The 19156-nt window shown below is 43.6% G+C and overlaps 1 pseudogene; it reads left to right on the top strand.

Annotated features, from left to right (window-relative positions):
* LOC135524893 (uncharacterized) overlaps positions 1 to 18928 on the top strand; it is a 76981-nt pseudogene extending 58053 nt beyond the window's left edge.
* The last annotated feature ends 228 nt before the right edge of the window (positions 18929 to 19156 follow it).

Raw genomic sequence — 19156 nt, forward strand, 5'->3', positions numbered from 1 at the left:
AGGGTACTATGGTGTTAAATGCCGAGCTGTAGTCGATGAACAGCATTCTCACATAGGTATTCCTCTTGTCCAGATGGGTTAGGGCAGTGTGCAGTGTGGTTGAGATTGCGTCGTCTGTGGACCTATTTGGGCGGTAAGCAAATTGGAGTGGGTCTAGGGTGTCAGGTAGGGTGGAGGTGATATGGTCCTTGACTAGTCTCTCAAAGCATTTCATGATGACGGAAGTGAGTGCTACGGGGCGCGGTAGTCGTTTAGCTCAGTTAACTTAGCTTTCTTGGGAACAGGAACAATGGTGGCCCTCTTGAAGCATGTGGGAACAGCAGACTGGTATAGGGATTGATTGAATATGTCCGTAAACACACCAGCCAGCTGGTCTGCGCATGCTCTGAGGGCATGGCTGGGGATGCCGTCTGGGCCTGCAGCCTTGCGAGGGTTAACACGTTTAAATGTTTTACTCACCTCGGCTGCAGTGAAGGAGTGTCCGCATGTTTTTGTTGCAGGCTGTGTCAGTGGCACTGTATTGTCCTCAAAGCGGGCAAAAAAGTTATTTATTCTGCCTGGGAGCAAGACATCCTGGTCCGTGACGGGGCTGGTTTTCTTTTTGTAATCCATGATTGACTGTAGACCCTGCCACATACCTCTTGTGTCTGAGCCGTTGAATTGAGATTCTACTTTGTCTCTATACTGACGCTTAGCTTGTTTGATTGCCTTGCGGAGGGAATAGCTACACTGTTTGTATTCGGTCATGTTTCCGGTCACCTTGCCCTGATTAAAAGCAGTGGTTCGTGCTTTCAGTTTCACGCGAATGCTGCCATCAATCCACGGTTTCTGGTTTGGGAATGTTTTAATCATTGCTATGGGAATGACATCTTCAACGCACGTTCTAATGAACTCGCACACCGAATCAGCGTATTCGTCAATGTTGTTGTCTGACGCAATACGAAACATATCCCAGTCACCGTGGTGGAAGCAGTCTTGGAGTGTGGAATCAGATTGGTCGGATCAGCGTTGGACAGACCTCAGCGTGGGAGCTTCTTGTTTTAGTTTCTGTCTGTAGGCAGGCATCAACAAAATGGAGTCGTGGTCAGCTTTTCCGAAAGGAGGGCGGGGCAGGGCCTTATATGCATCGAGGAAGTTAGAATAGCAATGATCCAAGGTTTTGCCAGCCCTGGTTGCGCAATCGATATGCTGATACAATTTAGGGAGTCCTGTTTTCAGATTAGCCTTGTTAAAATCCCCAGCTACAATGAATGCAGCCTCAGGATGTATGGATTCCAGTTCGCAAAGAGTCAAATAAAGTTTGTTCAGAGCCATCGATGTGTCTGCTTGGGGGGGAATATATACGGCTGTGATTATAATCGAAGAGAATTCCCTTGGTAGATAATGCGGTCGACATTTGATTGTGAGTAATTCTAAATCAGGTTAACAGAAGGATTTGAGTTCCTGTATGTTTTTATGATCAAACCACGTCTCATTAGCCATAAGGCATACGCCCCCGCCCCTCTTCTTACCAGAAAGATGTTTGTTTCTGTCGGGCGCGATGCATGGAGAAACCAGCTGGCTGCACCGACTCCGATAGCGTCTCTCCAGTGAGCCATGTTTCCGTGAAGCAAAGAACGTTACAGTCTCTGATGTCCCTCTGGAATGCTACCCTTGCTCTGATTTCATCAACCTTGTTGTCAAGAGACTGGACATTGGCGAGAAGTATACTAGGGAGTAGTGCACGATGTGCCCATCTTTTTAGTATGACCAGAAGACTGCTTCGTTTCCCTCTTTTACGAAGTCGTTTTTTTGGATCGCCGGCTGGGATCCATTCCGTTGTCCTGGGTGAAAGGCAGAACACAGGATCCGCTTCGCGAAAGTCATATTCTTGGTCGTACTGATGGTGATTTCCGGTTCCGGGTTGGAGCGAGCGGTCGCATCTACACTTCGGTCCGCAGGTAGTATAACTTTTCATTACATTTCATTATAGTACAACGGTTTGATTTGTCTAATCTTAGCAATTTCTTCTTAGCTAGCTACATAGCCGTCTTTGTATCAAAGATAATTGCATAATTATCGTATTTCGTCGTCCTAACGTATCTGCCCAGCAGCTAGCTAAGCAGCTAGCTAACATCCACTGTCCACCAGCACTGTAGAAACTATTACACTCAACTGAACGACTCGATTAGCGTAGTGTCAGCTAGCTACATAGTTGTCTTCGCTGTCTTCGTATCCAAGATAATTGTGTAGTTTAGAGTGTGTAGACTTAGAGTGATTATCTTAATTTACCGAGGTTAGCTAGCCAGCTATTTGTCGTCCTTAACGTAGGAGATGCTGCTAGCTAGCTAGCCAACAGCTAGCCTACCTCTACCGAATTGAACTTCAACTACCCGGTCAACATTCCGCGTCGCTCCACAGGTAGTATCACATTTTCATTTCACTTCATTACAGTACAACGGTTTGATTTGTTTGATCGTAGCTAGCCAGCTACATAGCCGTCTTTGTATCTAAGACAATTGTGTAGTCTAGAGCGATTTTCTAGGTTAGCTGGCCAGCTATTGTCGTTCTGTTAACGTAGCTAGCCAGCTAGCCCCCGAATAGCAGCACTGTAGAAACTATTACAGTACAACGGTTTGATTTGTTTGATCGTAGCTAGCTAGCTACATAGCCGTCTTTGTATCTAAGACAATTGTGTAGCCTAGAGCGATTTTCTAGGTTAGCTAGCCAGCTATTGTCGTTCTTTTAAGGTAACGTAACGCAATCAACCTGCTAGCTAGCCAGCTAGCCCCGAATAGTAGCACTGTAGAAACTATTACACTCGACGGACGACTTGATTAGTGTAGTGTCAACATCGTAGCCACTACCAGCTAGCCTACTCCAGCAGTACTGTATCATTTTAGTCAATAAGATTCTTGCTACGTAAGCTTAACTTTCTGAACATTCGTGACGAGTAGTCCACTTGTCATTCCAATCTCCTTTGCATTAGCGTAGCCTCTTCTGTAGCCTGTCAACTATGTGTCTATCTATCCCTGTTCTCTCCTCTCTGCACAGACCATACAAACGCTCCACACCGCGTGGCCGCGGCCACCTAATCTGGTGGTCCCAGCGCGCACGACCACGTGGAGTTCCAGGTCTCCGGTAGCCTCTGGAACTGCCGATCTGCGGCCAACAAGGCAGAGTTCATCTCAGCCTATGCCTCCCTCCAGTCCCTCGACTTCTTGGCACTGACGGAAACATGGATCACCACAGATAACACTGCTACTCCTACTGCTCTCTCTTCGTCCGCCCACGTGTTCTCGCACACCCCGAGAGCTTCTGGTCAGCGGGGTGGTGGCACCGGGATCCTCATCTCTCCCAAGTGGTCATTCTCTCTCTCTCCCCTTAACCATCTGTCTATCGCCTCCTTTGAATTCCATGCTGTCACAGTTACCAGCCCTTTCAAGCTTAACATCCTTATCATTTATCGCCCTCCAGGTTCCCTCGGAGAGTTCATCAATGAGCTTGATGCCTTGATAAGCTCCTTTCCTGAGGACGGCTCACCTCTCACAGTCCTGGGCGACTTTAACCTCCCCACGTCTACCTTTGACTCATTCCTCTCTGCCTCCTTCTTTCCACTCCTCTCCTCTTTTGACCTCACCCTCTCACCTTCCTACTCACAAGGCAGGCAATACGCTCGACCTCATCTTTACTAGATGCTGTTCTTCCACTAACCTCATTGCAACTCCCCTCCAAGTCTCCGACCACTACCTTGTATCCTTTTCCCTCTCGCTCTCATCCAACACTTCCCACACTGCCCCTACTCGGATGGTATCGCGCCGTCCCAACCTTCGCTCTCTCTCCCCCGCTACTCTCTCCTCTTCCATCCTATCATCTCTTCCCTCTGCTCATACCTTCTCCAACCTATCTCCTGATTCTGCCTCCTCAACCCTCCTCTCTTCCCTTTCTGCATCCTTTGACTCTCTATGTCCCCTATCCTCCAGGCCGGCTCGGTCCTCCCCTCCCGCTCCGTGGCTCGATGACTCATTGCGAGCTCACAGAACAGAGCTCCAGGCAGCCGAGCGGAAATGGAGGAAAACTCGCCTCCCTGCGGACCTGGCATCCTTTCACTCCCTCCTCTCTACATTTTCCTCCTCTGTCTCTGCTGCTAAAGCCACTTTCTACCACTCTAAATTCCAAGCATCTGCCTCTAACCCTAGGAAGCTCTTTGCCACCTTCTATTCCCTCCTGAATCCTCCTCCCCCTCCCCCCCCTCCTCCCTCTCTGCAGATGACTTCGTCAACCATTTTGAAAAGAAGGTCGACGACATCCGATCCTCGTTTGCTAAGTCAAACGACACCGCTGGTTCTGCTCACACTGCCCTACCCTGTGCTCTGACCTCTTTCTCCCCTCTCTCTCCAGATGAAATCTCGCTTCTTGTGACGGCCGGCCGCCCAACAACCTGCCCGCTTGACCCTATCCCCTCCTCTCTTCTCCAGACCATCTCCGGAGACCTTCTCCGTTACCTCACCTCGCTCATCAACTCATCCCTGACCGCTGGCTACGTCCCTTCCGTCTTCAAGAGAGCGAGAGTTGCACCCCTTCTGAAAAAACCTACACTCGATCCCTCCGATGTCAACAACTACAGACCAGTATCCCTTCTTTCTTTTCTCTCCAAAACTCTTGAACGTGCCGTCCTTGGCCAGCTCTCCCACTATCTCTCTCAGAATGACCTTCTTGATCCAAATCAGTCAGGTTTCAAGACTAGTCATTCAACTGAGACTGCTCTTCTCTGTATCATGGAGGCGCTCCGCACTGCTAAAGCTAACTCTCTCTCCTCTGCTCTCATCCTTCTAGACCTATCGGCTGCCTTCGATACTGTGAACCATCAGATCCTCCTCTCCACCCTCTCCGAGTTGGGCATCTCCGGCGCGGCCCACGCTTGGATTGCGTCCTACCTGACAGGTCGCTCCTACCAGGTGGCGTGGCGAGAATCGCCACGCCACGCGCTCTCACCACTGGTGTCCCCCAGGGCTCTGTTCTAGGCCCTCTCCTATTCTCGCTATACACCAAGTCACTTGGCTCTGTCATAACCTCACATGGTCTCTCCTATCATTGCTATGCAGACGACACACAACTAATCTTCTCCTTTCCCCCTTCTGATGACCAGGTGGCGAATCGCATCTCTGCATGTCTGGCAGACATATCAGTGTGGATGACGGATCACCACCTCAAGCTGAACCTCGGCAAGACGGAGCTGCTCTTCCTCCCGGGGAAGGACTGCCCGTTCCATGATCTCGCCATCACGGTTGACAACTCCATTGTGTCCTCCTCCAAGAGCGCTAAGAACCTTGGCGTGATCCTGGACAACACCCTGTCGTTCTCAACCAACATCATGGCGGTGGCCCGTTCCTGTAGGTTCATGCTCTACAACATCCGCAGAGTACGACCCTGCCTCACACAGGAAGCGGCGCAGGTCCTAATCCAGGCACTTGTCATCTCCCGTCTGGATTACTGCAACTCGCTGTTGGCTGGGCTCCCTGCCTGTGCCATTAAACCCCTACAACTCATCCAGAACGCCGCAGCCCGTCTGGTGTTCAACCTTCCCAAGTTCTCTCACGTCACCCCGCTCCTCCGCTCTCTCCACTGGCTTCCAGTTGAAGCTCGCATCCGCTACAAGACCATGGTGCTTGCCTACGGAGCTGTGAGGGGAACGGCACCGCAGTACCTCCAGGCTCTGATCAGGCCCTACACCCAAGCAAGGGCACTGCGTTCATCCACCTCTGGCCTGCTCGCCTCCCTACCACTGAGGAAGTACAGTTCCCGCTCAGCCCAGTCAAAACTGTTCGCTGCTCTGGCCCCCCAATGGTGGAACAAACTCCCTCACGACGCCAGGACAGCAGAGTCAATCACCACCTTCCGGAGACACCTGAAACCCCACCTCTTCAAGGAATACCTAGGATAGGATAAGTAATCCTTCTCACCCCCCCCCTTAATGATTTAGATGCACTATTGTAAAGTGGCTGTTCCACTGGATGTCAGAAGGTGAATTCACCAATTTGTAAGTCGCTCTGGATAGGAGCGTCTGCTAAATGACTTAAATGTAAATGTAAATGTTGACACTGCTCTTATATTCAGTAGTTCTTCTCGACTGTATGTAATGAAACCTAAGATGACCTGGGGTACTAATGTAAGAAATAACATGTAAAAAAAAACTGCATAGTTTCCTAGGAACGCGAAGCGAGGCGGCCATCTCTGTCGGCGCCAGAAGTAGACTCCCGGGTAGTGGAATGACTCTGGTTTCCAGGCCTGAAGACCAACTCCTTTCTCTATAGTCAGATTAAAGATATGAACGTGGCCATAGTCAGCTACTATCCTCAGTAGCTTTCCAGCTAAGTTGTCAATGCCAGGAGGTTTGTCATTATCGATCGATAACAATTTATCCATGTCTCCCACACTAACGTTACAATGCTTTTCATCCATTATTTATTTTTCTTATGCATGAATACAATGGCTCACTGGTAGTTGTTGCCATTTCCTGCTTAAATTTGCCCACATTGCCCGTTAACTTCTTGCGTCGAGCAATCCTATAGGATCCTATGTATAGCCTCAAGCTCATTAACATAACGCAATGTTAACTATACATGAAAATTGCAAATAAAATGAAATAAATATATTTGCTCTCAAGCTTAGACTTTTGTTAACAACACTGTCATCTCAGATTTTCAAAATATGCTTTTCAACCATAGCTAAACAAGCATTTGTGTAAGAGTACTGATAGCTAACATAGCTATAAGCCTAGAATTCAGCCAGCAACATTTTCACAAAAACAAGAAAACCATTCAAATAAAATCATTTACCTTTGAAGAACTTCAGATGTTTTCAATGAGGAGACTCTCAGTAAGATAGCAAATGTTCAGTTTTTCAAAAAATATTATGTGTAGAACAAATCGCTCCGTTTTTTTCACGTTTGGCTATGAAAAAAACCTGTATCCAGTTATAGCCTCAAGCTCATTAGCATAACGTAACGTTAACTATTTATGAAAACCGCAAATGAAATTAAAAAATGTGCTAGCTCTCAAGCTTAGCCTTTTCTTAACAACACTGTCATCTCAGATTTTCAAAATATGCTTTTGAACCATAGCAGTATTGATAGCTAGCGTAGCATTTAGCGTAGCATTTAGCGGGCAACATTTGCACAAAAAACAGAAAAGGATTCAAATAAAATCATTTACCTTTGAAGAACTTTGGATGTTTTCAATGAGGAGACTCTCAGTTACATAGCAAATGTTCAGTTATTCCTGAAAGATTCTTTGTGTAGGAGAAATCGCTCCGTTTTGTACATCACGTTTGGGTACCAAAAAAAAATAAAAAATTCAGTCATCAAAACGGCAAACTGTTTTCCAAATTAACTCCATAATATCGACTGAAACACGACAAACGCTGTTTAGAATCAATCCTCAAGGTGTTATTCACACATCTCTTCATTGATATATCGTTCGTGGATGTCTACTTTCTCCTCTGAATCGCTTGGAAAAAGACTTGCAGCTGAAGATGACGCACCAATTTCGACGGAGGACACCGGGTGGACACCTTGCAAATGTAGTCTCTTATGGTCAATCTTCCAATGATATGCCTACAAATACGTCACAATGCTGCAGACACCTTGGGGAAACGATAGATCGGGCAGGCTCATTCCTTGCGCATTCACAGCCATATAAGGAGACAATGAAAAACAGAGCCTCAAAAATCCTGCTCATTTCCTGTTTGAAGTTTCATCTTGGTTTCGCCTGTAGCATCAGTTCTGGAGCACTCACAGACAATATCTTTGCAGTTTTGGAAACGTCAGTGTTCTCTTTCCGAAGTTGTCAATTATATGCATTGTCGAGCATCTTTTTGTGACAAAATATTGCGCTTAAAACGGGCACGTTTTTTTATCCAATAATGAAATAGTGCCCCCATAGATGTAAGAGGTTAAGTAATCATTAAAATGATTGGCAACGTCAAATTATTTTGGGATGATTATGCCATCTGATTCGATGAAATATAGAAATGAATTTGGTTTTAAGATCACAATTTCATTTAAAATACTCAAAAACATTTTTTCCATCATTCTTTTATATAATTAATCTAGGCTTTATAATAGAAATGGAGTCAGCATGTTAAATAATTAGTTAGTTGGAGTCAGTATGTAAAATAATAAGTTAGTTGGAGCCAGCATGTTAAATAATTAGTTAGTTGGAGCCAGCATGTTAAATAATTAGTTAGTTGGAGTCAGCATGTTAAATAATGAGTTAGTTGGAGTCAGCAAGTTAAATAATTAGCTAGTTGGAGTCAGCATGTTAAATAATTAGTTAGTTGGAACAAGCATGTTAAATAATTAGTTAGTTGGAGTCAGGATGTTAAATAATTAGTTAGTTGGAGCCAGCATGTTAAATAATTAGTTAGTTGGAGTCAGGATGTTAAATAATTAGTTAGTTGGAGCCAGCATGTTAAATAATTAGTTAGTTGGAGTCAGCATGTTAAATAATTAGTTAGTTGGAGTCAGCATGTTAAATAATTAGTTAGTTGGAGCCAGCATGTTAAATAATTAGTTAGTTTGAGCCAGCATGTTAAATAATTAGTTAGTTGGAGTCAGGATGTTAAATAATTAGTTAGTTGGAGTCAGGATGTTAAATAATTAGTTAGTTGGAGCCAGCATGTTAAATAATTAGTTAGTTGGAGTCAGCATGTTAAATAATTAGCTAGTTGGAGCCAGCATGTTAAATAATTAGTTAGTTGGAGTCAGCATGTTAAATAATGAGTTAGTTGGAGTCAGCATGTTAAATAATGAGTTAGTTGGAGTCAGCAAGTTAAATAATTAGCTAGTTGGAGTCAGCATGTTAAATAATTAGTTAGTTGGAACAAGCATGTTAAATATTTGTTAGTTTCAGCCAGCATGTTAAATAATTCGTTAGTTGGAGTCAGGATGTTAAATAATTAGTTAGTTGGAGTCAGGATGTTAAATAATTAGTTAGTTGGAGCCAGCATGTTAAATAATTAGTTAGTTGGAGTCAGGATGTTAAATAATTAGTTAGTTGGAGCCAGCATGTTAAATAATTAGTTAGTTGGAGTCAGCATGTTAAATAATTAGTTAGTTGGAGTCAGCATGTTAAATAATTAGTTAGTTGGAGCCAGCATGTTAAATAATTAGTTAGTTTGAGCCAGCATGTTAAATAATTAGTTAGTTGGAGTCAGGATGTTAAATAATTAGTTAGTTGGAGTCAGGATGTTAAATAATTAGTTAGTTGGAGCCAGCATGTTAAATAATTAGTTAGTCGGAGTCAGCATATTAAATAATTAGTTAGTTGGAGTCAGCATGTTAAATAATTAGTTAGTTGGAGTTAGCATGAGCATTAGTTAGTTGGAGTCAGCATGTTAAATAATTAGTTAGTTGGAGCCAGCATGTTAAATAATTTGTTAGTTGGAGTCAGCATGTTAAATAATGAGTTAGTTGGAGCCAGCATGTTAAATAATTAGTTAGTTGGAGTCAGCATGTTAAATAATTAGTTAGTTGGAGTCAGCGTGTTAAATAATTAGTTAGTTGGAGTCAGCGTGTTAAATAATTAGTTAGTTGGAGTCAGCGTGTTAAAGCATTAGTTAGTTGGAGTCAGCGTGTTAAAGCATTAGTTAGTTGGAGCCAGGATGTTAAAGCATTAGTTAGTTGGAGCCAGCATGTTAAATAATTAGTTAGTTGGAGCCAGCATGTTAAATAATTAGTTAGTTGGAGTCAGCATATTAAATAATTAGTTTGTTGGAGTCAGCATGTTAAATAATTAGTTAGTTGGAGTCAGCATGTTAAAGCATTAGTTAGTTGGAGTCAGCATATTAAATAATTAGTTAGTTGGAGTCAGCATGTTAAATAATTAGTTAGTTGGAGTTAGCATGAGCATTAGTTAGTTGGAGTCAGCATGTTAAATAATTAGTTAGTTGGAGCCAGCATGTTAAATAATTACTTAGTTGGAGCCAGCATGTTAAATAATTTGTTAGTTGGAGTCAGCATGTTAAATAATTAGTTAGTTGGAGTCAGCGTGTTAAATAATTAGTTAGTTGGAGTCAGCATGTTAAAGCATTAGTTAGTTGGAGCCAGGATGTTAAATAATTTGTTAGTTGGAGTTAGCATGAGCATTAGTTAGTTGGAGTCAGCATGTTAAATAATTAGTTAGTTGGAGTTAGCATGAGCATTAGTTAGTTGGAGTCAGCATGTTAAATAATTAGTTAGTTGGAGCCAGCATGTTAAATAATTACTTAGTTGGAGCCAGCATGTTAAATAATTTGTTAGTTGGAGTCAGCATGTTAAATAATTAGTTAGTTGGAGTCAGCGTGTTAAATAATTAGTTAGTTGGAGTCAGCATGTTAAAGCATTAGTTAGTTGGAGCCAGGATGTTAAATAATTTGTTAGTTGGAGTTAGCATGAGCATTAGTTAGTTGGAGTCAGCATGTTAAATAATTAGTTAGTTGGAGCCAGCATGTTAAATAATTAGTTAGTTGGAGCCAGCATGTTAAAGCATTAGTTAGTTGGAGCCAGGATGTTAAAACATTAGTTAGTTGGAGTCAGCATGTTAAATAATTAGTTAGTTGGAGCCAGCATGTTAAAGCATTAGTTAGTTGGAGCCAGGATTTCAAAGCATTAGTTAGTTGGAGCCAGCATGTTAAAGCATTAGTTAGTTGGAGTCAGCATGTTAAATAATGAGTTAGTTGGAGTCAGCATGTTAAATAATTAGTTAGTTGGAGCCAGCATGTTAAATAATTAGTTAGTTGGAGTTAGCATGTTAAATAATTAGTTAGTTGGAGCCAGCATGTTAAATAATTAGTTAGTTGGAGTTAGCATGTTAAATAATTAGTTAGTTGGAACAAGCATGTTAAATAATTTGTTAGTTTGAACCAGCATGTTAAATAATTCGTTATTTGGAGTCAGCAGGTTACAGCATTAGTTAGTTGGAGTCAGGATGTTACAGCATTAGTTAGAGCCAGCAGGTTACAGCATTAGTTAGTTGGAGTCAGCAGGTTACAGCATTAGTTAGTTGGAGCCAGCAGGTTACAGCATTAGTTAGTTGGAGTCAGCAGGTTACAGCATTAGTTAGTTGGAGTCAGCAGGTTACAGCATTAGTTAGTTAAAGTCAGCAGGTTACAGCATTAGTGTCACGGTTTTCTTCTATCTCCTCCTCTGATGACGAGGTGTAAGCAAGGATCGGACCAAAATGCGGCGTGGTTGAGATTCATGTTTAATGAAAAAACACACTAAACACAAACACTACAAAACAATAAATGTAACGAAAACCGAAACAGACTAATACTGGTGCAAATTAGTACACGACAGACAAAAGGACAATCACCCACGAAACACTCAAAGAATATGGCTGCGTAAATATGGTTCCCAATCAGAGACAACGATAAACACCTGCCTCTGATTGAGAACCACTTCAGACAGCCATAGATTCACCTAGAACACCCCACTAAGCTACCATCCCAATACATGTGAAAAAACCCCAAGACAAAACACACCACATACAAAAACCCATGTCACACCCTGGCCTGACCAAATAGATAAAGAAAGACACAAAATACTAAGACCAGGGCGTGACAATTAGTTAGTTGGAGCCAGGATGTGAAATAATTAGTTAGTTGGAGTCAGGATGTGAAATAATTAGTTAGTTGGAGTCAGCCTTTTAAAGCATTAGAAGCATTCGCCTCCCTCTGAGTTCAGTAATAGAGTTCAGTAGGCGTCCCAGGAACTGATGTTATAATTGTCTCAGTGGCTCAGAGGGATGGGAAGGTTTACCGCCAGATCCTGAGGTGAGGTTGTCTAGCATGTCGTCTTGTCGGCCACAGGGAGAGACAGACACAGTTATTAAGCCCACACAAAGCCCCTCACTTAAAGCCACAGGCTTCCAGGACACTCAATTTCCTCTAACTATCTGACCCTTTCTGTTTCTATCTCACTGAACCTCTTTGTTTGTCTCACTGACCCTCTCTCTCTCTCTCTCTCTCTCTCTCTCTCTCTCTCTCTCTCTCTCTCTCTCTCTCTCTCTCTCAAACCCTCTTTTTTTGTCTCTTACCCTCTGTTTCTCTCTCTCTGACCCTCGCTGTCTCTCTCTTTTTCTCTGGGTAGCAGTCCCTGTTACTCTATCCTCCCTCTAGTGGTGATGTGCAGCTCGGCTAGCATTATCCTCCCTCTAGTGGTGATGTGCAGCTATGTCCGCGTTATCCTCCCTCTAGTGGTGATGTGCAGCTCTTCCAGCATTATCCTCCCTCTAGTGGTGATGTGTAGCTCTGTCCGCATTATCCTCCCTCTAGTGGTGATGTGTAGCTCTGTCCGCATTATCCTCCCTCTAGTGGTGATGTGCAGCTCTGACAGCATTATCCTCCCTCTAATGGTGATGTGCAGCTCTGGCAGCATTATCCTCCCTCTAGTGGTGATGTGCAGCTCTTCCAGCATTATTCTCCCTCTAGTGGTGATGTGCAGCGCTTGCTGCATTATCCTCCATCTAGTGGTGATGTGCAGCTCTGTCCGCATTATCCTCCCTCTAGTGGCGATGTGCAGCTCTGACAGCATTATCCTCCCTCTAATGGTGATGTGCAGCTCTGGCAGCATTATCCTCCCTCTAGTGGTGATGTGCAGCTCTTCCAGCATTATTCTCCCTCTAGTGGTGATGTGCAGCGCTTGCTGCATTATCCTCCATCTAGTGGTGATGTGCAGCTATGTCCGCATTATCCTCCCTCTAGTGGTGATGTGCAGCTCTGACAGCATTATCCTCCCTCTAATGGTGATGTGCAGCTCTGGCAGCATTATCCTCCCTCTAGTGGTGATGTGCAGCTCTTCCAGCATTATTCTCCCTCTAGTGGTGATGTGCAGCGCTTGCTGCATTATCCTCCATCTAGTGGTGATGTGCATCTCTGTTAGCATTATCCTCCCTCTAGTGGTGATGTGTAGCTCTGTCCGCATTATCCTCCCTCTAGTGGTGATGTGTAGCTCTGTCCGCATTATCCTCCCTCTAGTGGTGATGTGTAGCTCTGTCCGCATTATCCTCCCTCTAGTGGTGATTTGCAGCTCTGGCAGCATTATCCTCCCTCTAGTGGTGATGTGCAGCTCTGTCCGCATTATTCTCCCTCTAGTGGTGATGTGTAGCTATGTCCGCATTATCCTCCCTCTCGTGGTGATGTGTAGCTCTGTCCGCATTATCCTCCCTATAGTGGTAATGTGCAACTCTGTCCGCATTATCCTCCCTCTAGTGGTGATGTGCAACTCTGGCTGCATGCTGTTTCTAATCACTTCCAATCACTTGAAATGACTAACAGTATATCAAATACATTGAAGAACTAACTTAAACCCAATTAGTACAAAAGCTGTGTCTCTTTCTATCTCCCCACCACTTCTCTAAGGTTCATTTCAGGTCGATCCAGTCGTGTATCTGTCTATTCTCTGGCAGAGAACGAAGTAATGGAAATGAAGTCCTAGAGAACACAAGCTCATTGTGACCGTGTGGTATGGCGAGATTAACACAACGGAATATTGGAGAGAGACGATCGGGATAGGCAGGTGTGTGTGTGTGTGTGTGTGTGTGTGTGTGTGTGTGTGTGTGTGTGTGTGTGTGTGTGTGTGTGTGTGTGTGTGTGTGTGTGTGTGTGTGTGTGTGTGTGTGTGTGTGTGTGTGTGTGTTCATGTCTGCATGCCTGTGTGTGTGTGTGTGTGTGTGTGTGTGTGTGTGTGTGTGTGTGTGTGTGTGTGTGTGTGTGTGTGTGTGTGTGTGTGTGTGTGTGTGTGTGTGTGTGTGTGTGTGTGTGTGTGTGTGTGTGTGTGTGTGTGTGTGTATATATATTTCGGTATCAGGGATAACAATAAGGCTAGCATGCCAGTCATTGTGAGTAAATGACAACGGACTGTAGCAGCTTAACGTCACCACCTAGGTCAGAGAAGTATAATCACTGGGGTTTTGCTCGGGCAGGAGTCAAACCCACAACTCTGGTGTTGAAAGCACCATCCCTCAAACAACCGAGCCATCCACTTCATAGGGGCTTCGTAAAGGGCTCATAGCTTACTTGTGAGAACTTCTCCCTAGCTGTGTGTCTGTCAGTCTGTTTGGGTCTGAAAGATGACAGTCTGCCCAGAGAGACTCAAACACTCATTAATATTCTGAAGAGATAATTGCTTAGCGTTCCTCAGCTCTGTGCAAAGAGAAGGAACGCCAGATGTTCTCCAATATAAATTATTCATACAACTGGGAATGTTTGAAAATAGGTGGGTAGTAAGCAAATATTTTGGACCGTCCGATGAGTTGAGGACGTACTACTGACGTAGAGCTAGGAGAATATATGGTGGAGTGAGGCTACATGGTCAGTATTTGGGAAAATGTCAAATATGCACCTTACGGTATGCATGCATAAACACACACATGGGAACGCAGTCAAACAGACAGACACACACACATACACATGGTGAGCAATCTAATTTGTGTGTGCGTGCGTGTTCGCACGTGCCTGCATGTGTCTGTATGCGTGCTTGTGTGTGTGTCTGTATGCGTGCTTGTGTGTGTGTGTGTGTGTGTGTGTGTGTGCTTGTGTGTGTGTGTGTGTGTGTGTGTGTGTGTGTGTGTGTGTGTGTGTGTGTGCACAGCCAGCACAGAGACATACTGACATGTCTGTCACAGAGGTAATGCCCTCAGCATTAGTTTGTGTGCATGTGTGTGTGTGTGTGTGTGTGTGTGTGTGTGTGTGTGTGTGTGTGTGTGTGTGTGTGTGTGTGTGTGTGTGTGTGTGTGTGTGTGTGTGTGTGTGTGTGTGTGTGTGTGTGTGTGTGTGTGTGTGCGCGCGCGCGAGCGTGTGAGTTTCCCTCTGTGTGAATTCTTCCTTTGCCACTAGATGTGACCGCCAGCTATAGAACTGTTAAATGGAAACTCGGCTATAATTGCATTTTCCTACTGAACCGAAACAGAGTAGAGGTGCGTCCTTGAGGTAATATGAAGACACTGTCTGATGTCCGGAGAATATATAAATACTTTTCATCATCTGTGACCTCTTTTTACGTGTTATAATTATGTGAAAGGAACAATAATACTTTATCTAATGAGAATTTAGGGTTTAATTGTTTTCATTGAATGATCAGTGTGAGGAATGTCGCATGTAATGTTGCACCTTCCATGTTCAATTGAAGTGTGTTTCAAAACTATACCATCATTTCCCTTTGCTTTGCATGAACACATGAACGTTTTTAACACTTCTGTTCGTGATAAGGGTTACTTCTAAAATGCTGAGCGCTAAAAAAGTTTGTTGATAACATTCTATGTTATTTGCCCCTCTTCACTGAGCTAAAGATGGCTCACTCTTGAAACCTCAGAAGACTGTTTTGCCATCTCTGGTGTATGAATGGAGCGCTGAGAATCCTGACACAGAAGCTGCCATGACGGATGGCATTCCCTATCAGACCTGGCAGTGCCAACCACCACACATCACAAGCGCACAGACATCAAAGCCTGGTCTGACCTCGGCCTGCATACCTGCCTGCCCTCCACCGATAACGGTCTGTTTGAAACCCAAGAATACCCACCTTCTCCTCTATCCCTCCTTTGCTTCCACCTCACTCCCTTCCTCTATCCCTCCTTTGCTTCCACCTCTCTCCATCCTTGATGATTGAAAGCAAAACAAGATGGGCATTTGAAAGAGAACTCCAATGACCTGGGCTATGAGAGGATTTGGGAAATAGGACAAAGAGACATCAGAGCACGATTTCAGGTGCTTATTGTGGAAACTAATTGAAGTGAAAAACTATTTGATGAGGATGGAATGTAAAGTTTTAGATGTTATTGATAGCTAGATAAAAGAGTAAATTGCAACAGCATACAAAGGTAGGGAACATTCCGTTGACTTGTTAACCTCATTCAAATGGTTGTGGGCATAACAAGCTAGTTGACATCATCAATGAAATCACTGCAATTCTGTAAAAGTGAAGTTGGGGATGAAACAGGCTTTGAACTTTGAAGAGGCAATTAAAGGTGGAAGTAGTATTTTTCTTATTAGATAAGTATTTTAGTTTACTTAGTATGCTGAGTGTGTGTGGGTGCAGTGGGGGAGGGGGGGGGTCATTGACTCCGATCCAGGAATTGTAAGAGATATGATCCAATTAAAGAAAGAAAAAGGAAAACATCATGACACAGACCCTTTGGGGGGCATGTGCTCAAAACAAACACAAAAAGGGCATCTCCCCAGAAAAGAAATCACACACCAGCGTCATTGACCAATGATTACAAGAAGATGGGAAAGCAGCACCAACTGAGAAGTAAAATATTTGTGAACTGGGGTAAATTCAGCACTTATTAACAATAACCAACACACTTTCAGTCAAAATAGAAGATTGTAGGAAGATGTTTTGGTTGTGGGGGTGCTGCAATGTTTTCGCTGACATGGGGAAGCTATGAAATGTTTTATAAATGAATTTGATTATTTATTAGTAGACACAGCACCCCTACTTCCCAGGGTTGTGGAAGGAAATACTGTAGTCTATCATTACTATACCCAACCCAACTCCATTTGTTGACACTCGTGTATCCCAGTGGTTTGCAATATGTTTGACTCCAAACCTGTGAAAATGAGTGGTTCAAAACTTGCGACCCCCGCGCACGCACATGCACGTGTGCACACGCGCACACGCGCTTATAATCGTTGCGCTCATGTAGCCTGTCATTACAGACATGAACGGTGACGTATTTTCAAAACCCAAGAAAGACGACAGAAATGAATTGTTTTAAATTAAATAGTTGTGCTGCTGCATTTGGAGCTGAAAGTCATTCATGTTAGCAGCCAATATCAACAGTGGTTATACTGTATCATGTCTCTTCTCTGGAGTCCACAAGAGTAAAAAAAAAGCATACAATCTACTTGTAGTAGTGGTTGCCGGTTCAGATGGATAGCAGGTTCTGTCTACACCGTGCCCTCACGTTGGAGGGCTGCCTATCTGCAGAGTGCTCGTTGCCAGCCGGGTAGCCCTGTTTTTCCTCACAAATATCATAATAAATTCGCCAGAATATGTTCATCCCGTAATATCGATGGTAGGGCGATTTTACAGCTGCTTATCTTTAGCAGTGCGATTTTACAGCTGCTTATCTAGAGACATAGACATATAGCCAGTAGCCACCCAAACGAGGCATATCTGAAATAAGACAATTATAAATCAAATAACCAGGTAACCTGTTGTTCTGGCAAAGATGAGTCGGTAGTAGATTGCTAAACTGTATTTTATATGGATGATAAACGTAGGCCTACTCTGTTTTTGCAAAACTGGAGGAAATTAAACTAGTTATTTCTGGTCACTAGTGTGGATATGAGCGCCCGCCTTTGCACGCCAATGCTGATGACTGGCCATTGGTCAACAATCAAGATGCGCAACTTGTTGGTTCTGAAGCATAGATGGGAATTTAACGACGACTTGTAGGCAATGGTCTCAGAACAATGACAAAATCTATATAAAAACAACAAAACATGTTTGTTTGTTGTTGTTTTTTTGGGGGGGGGGGGAATTACACCACCACCAAAAGGGCACTTTGGAGACTGGAAGGGCATAGGGACATGTGCCCTATCTGTGCACGTGCCTGACGATCATCATGACACGGTGTTTAAGGATGAGGAATCAGCACTATTAAAACACAAGGACATGACTCTGAGCTCCACATTCCATTCCCATTAAAAATTTGTGTCAGAAAAGTACTCAACACTTTTAACACTGGCAAAAAAAACTCACTGTCCTCTCTCTGTCTGTCTGGTTGGTGAGGAGAGTGAAGTCATTTTATTTTTTTCCTTAATCTCTCTCTCTCTCTCTCTCTCTCTCTCTCTCTCTCTCTCTCTCTCTCTCTCTCTCTCTCTCTCTCTCTCTCTCTCTCTCTCTCTCTCTCTCTCTCTCTCTCTCTCTCTCTCTCTCTCTCTCTCTCTCTCTCTCTCTCTCTCTCTCTCTCTCTCTCTCTCTCTCTCTCTCTCTCTCTCTCTCTCTCTCTCTCTCTCTCTCTCTCTCTCTCTCTCTCTCTCTCTCTCTCTCTCTCTCTCTCTCTCTCTCTCTCTCTCTCTCTCTCTCTCTCTCTCTCTCTCTCTCTCTCAGACCTGACATAACCCAAGCAGCAAGACTGTTTTTTAAAAACATTTCTAATTTTTTACATGTGATCATCCCTCCAGCCCCAGTATGTATTTGAGGCGCCATGCAGCTTAAATGAAGGAATCTGAAAATGAAGGTATTTAATTTATAATCCCTTTACAATGAGCCTTTCCGACTGTCAGGGCATAGCGGCATGGGCTGCGTCCCAAATGATACCATGTTCCCTATTTAGTGCACAATATAAGGAATAAGGTACCATTTGAGACGCTAATATGGAGCTGGCGTGGAGCAGGGGAAGGAAGACCACACCACTGCTTCACTGCACTAGGCAATCCAGGTTACACCCCTACATCATAATAAACAAGCCGGTTCAAGTTATAAATTATAAATTGATCCCATCACTACTATCAATATAAGGCACCTTGCGTTGTTGCTGTTGTTGTAAATGTGGACGTTATTGGTGCTGTAGTTATATAGCCAATAAAAATGTCATGAACTTCTTGACCACATAAATAATGAAACACATTTATTGGCTGCCCTGTCTGTGTTACTCCAGTAAAGTTCTTAGGGCACTCATATTGATATAGTATAATATAGTATTGGTATAGTATAACCACATACGTATGCGTATGTTCTTCTACTTTAGTTTCCCAGTCCTTGTTTGATTACTTTGGTTCGTGACTCCAAAAGGTTCACACATAAGCTTTGCTGCTGCTTCAGAAAACTGTTGAAATGAAGAAGAAGAAGAAGAAGAAGAAGAAGAAGAAGAAGAAGAAGAAGAAGAAGAAGAAGAAGAAGAAGAAGAAGAACAACAACATCTGGAGAAAGCAGGAAAACTTCAGTTACACTTGTTAGAAATAATCAAAAGGTGTGTCTGGGCTTTGCACCCCTCTCAAAGCAGGCGTACGCTAAGCACACGGGCATATAGAAAAACAAGTCCCTGGCAGGCAACTGGTGTCTCTACAGACAGAAAATGTCATTCATCTCGCCCCCCTTTCCTGAAACGACGTGTACAGTCTAATAAACGGTATATTGAATTAGTAAACGGCTCCAGTAGTAGCTTTCATCAAGAGGGAGTGTAAT

The sequence above is a fragment of the Oncorhynchus masou genome, chromosome 31, assembly GCF_036934945.1.
Source record: "Oncorhynchus masou masou isolate Uvic2021 chromosome 31, UVic_Omas_1.1, whole genome shotgun sequence".
In the NCBI taxonomy this organism is placed as follows: Eukaryota; Metazoa; Chordata; class Actinopteri; order Salmoniformes; family Salmonidae; genus Oncorhynchus; species Oncorhynchus masou.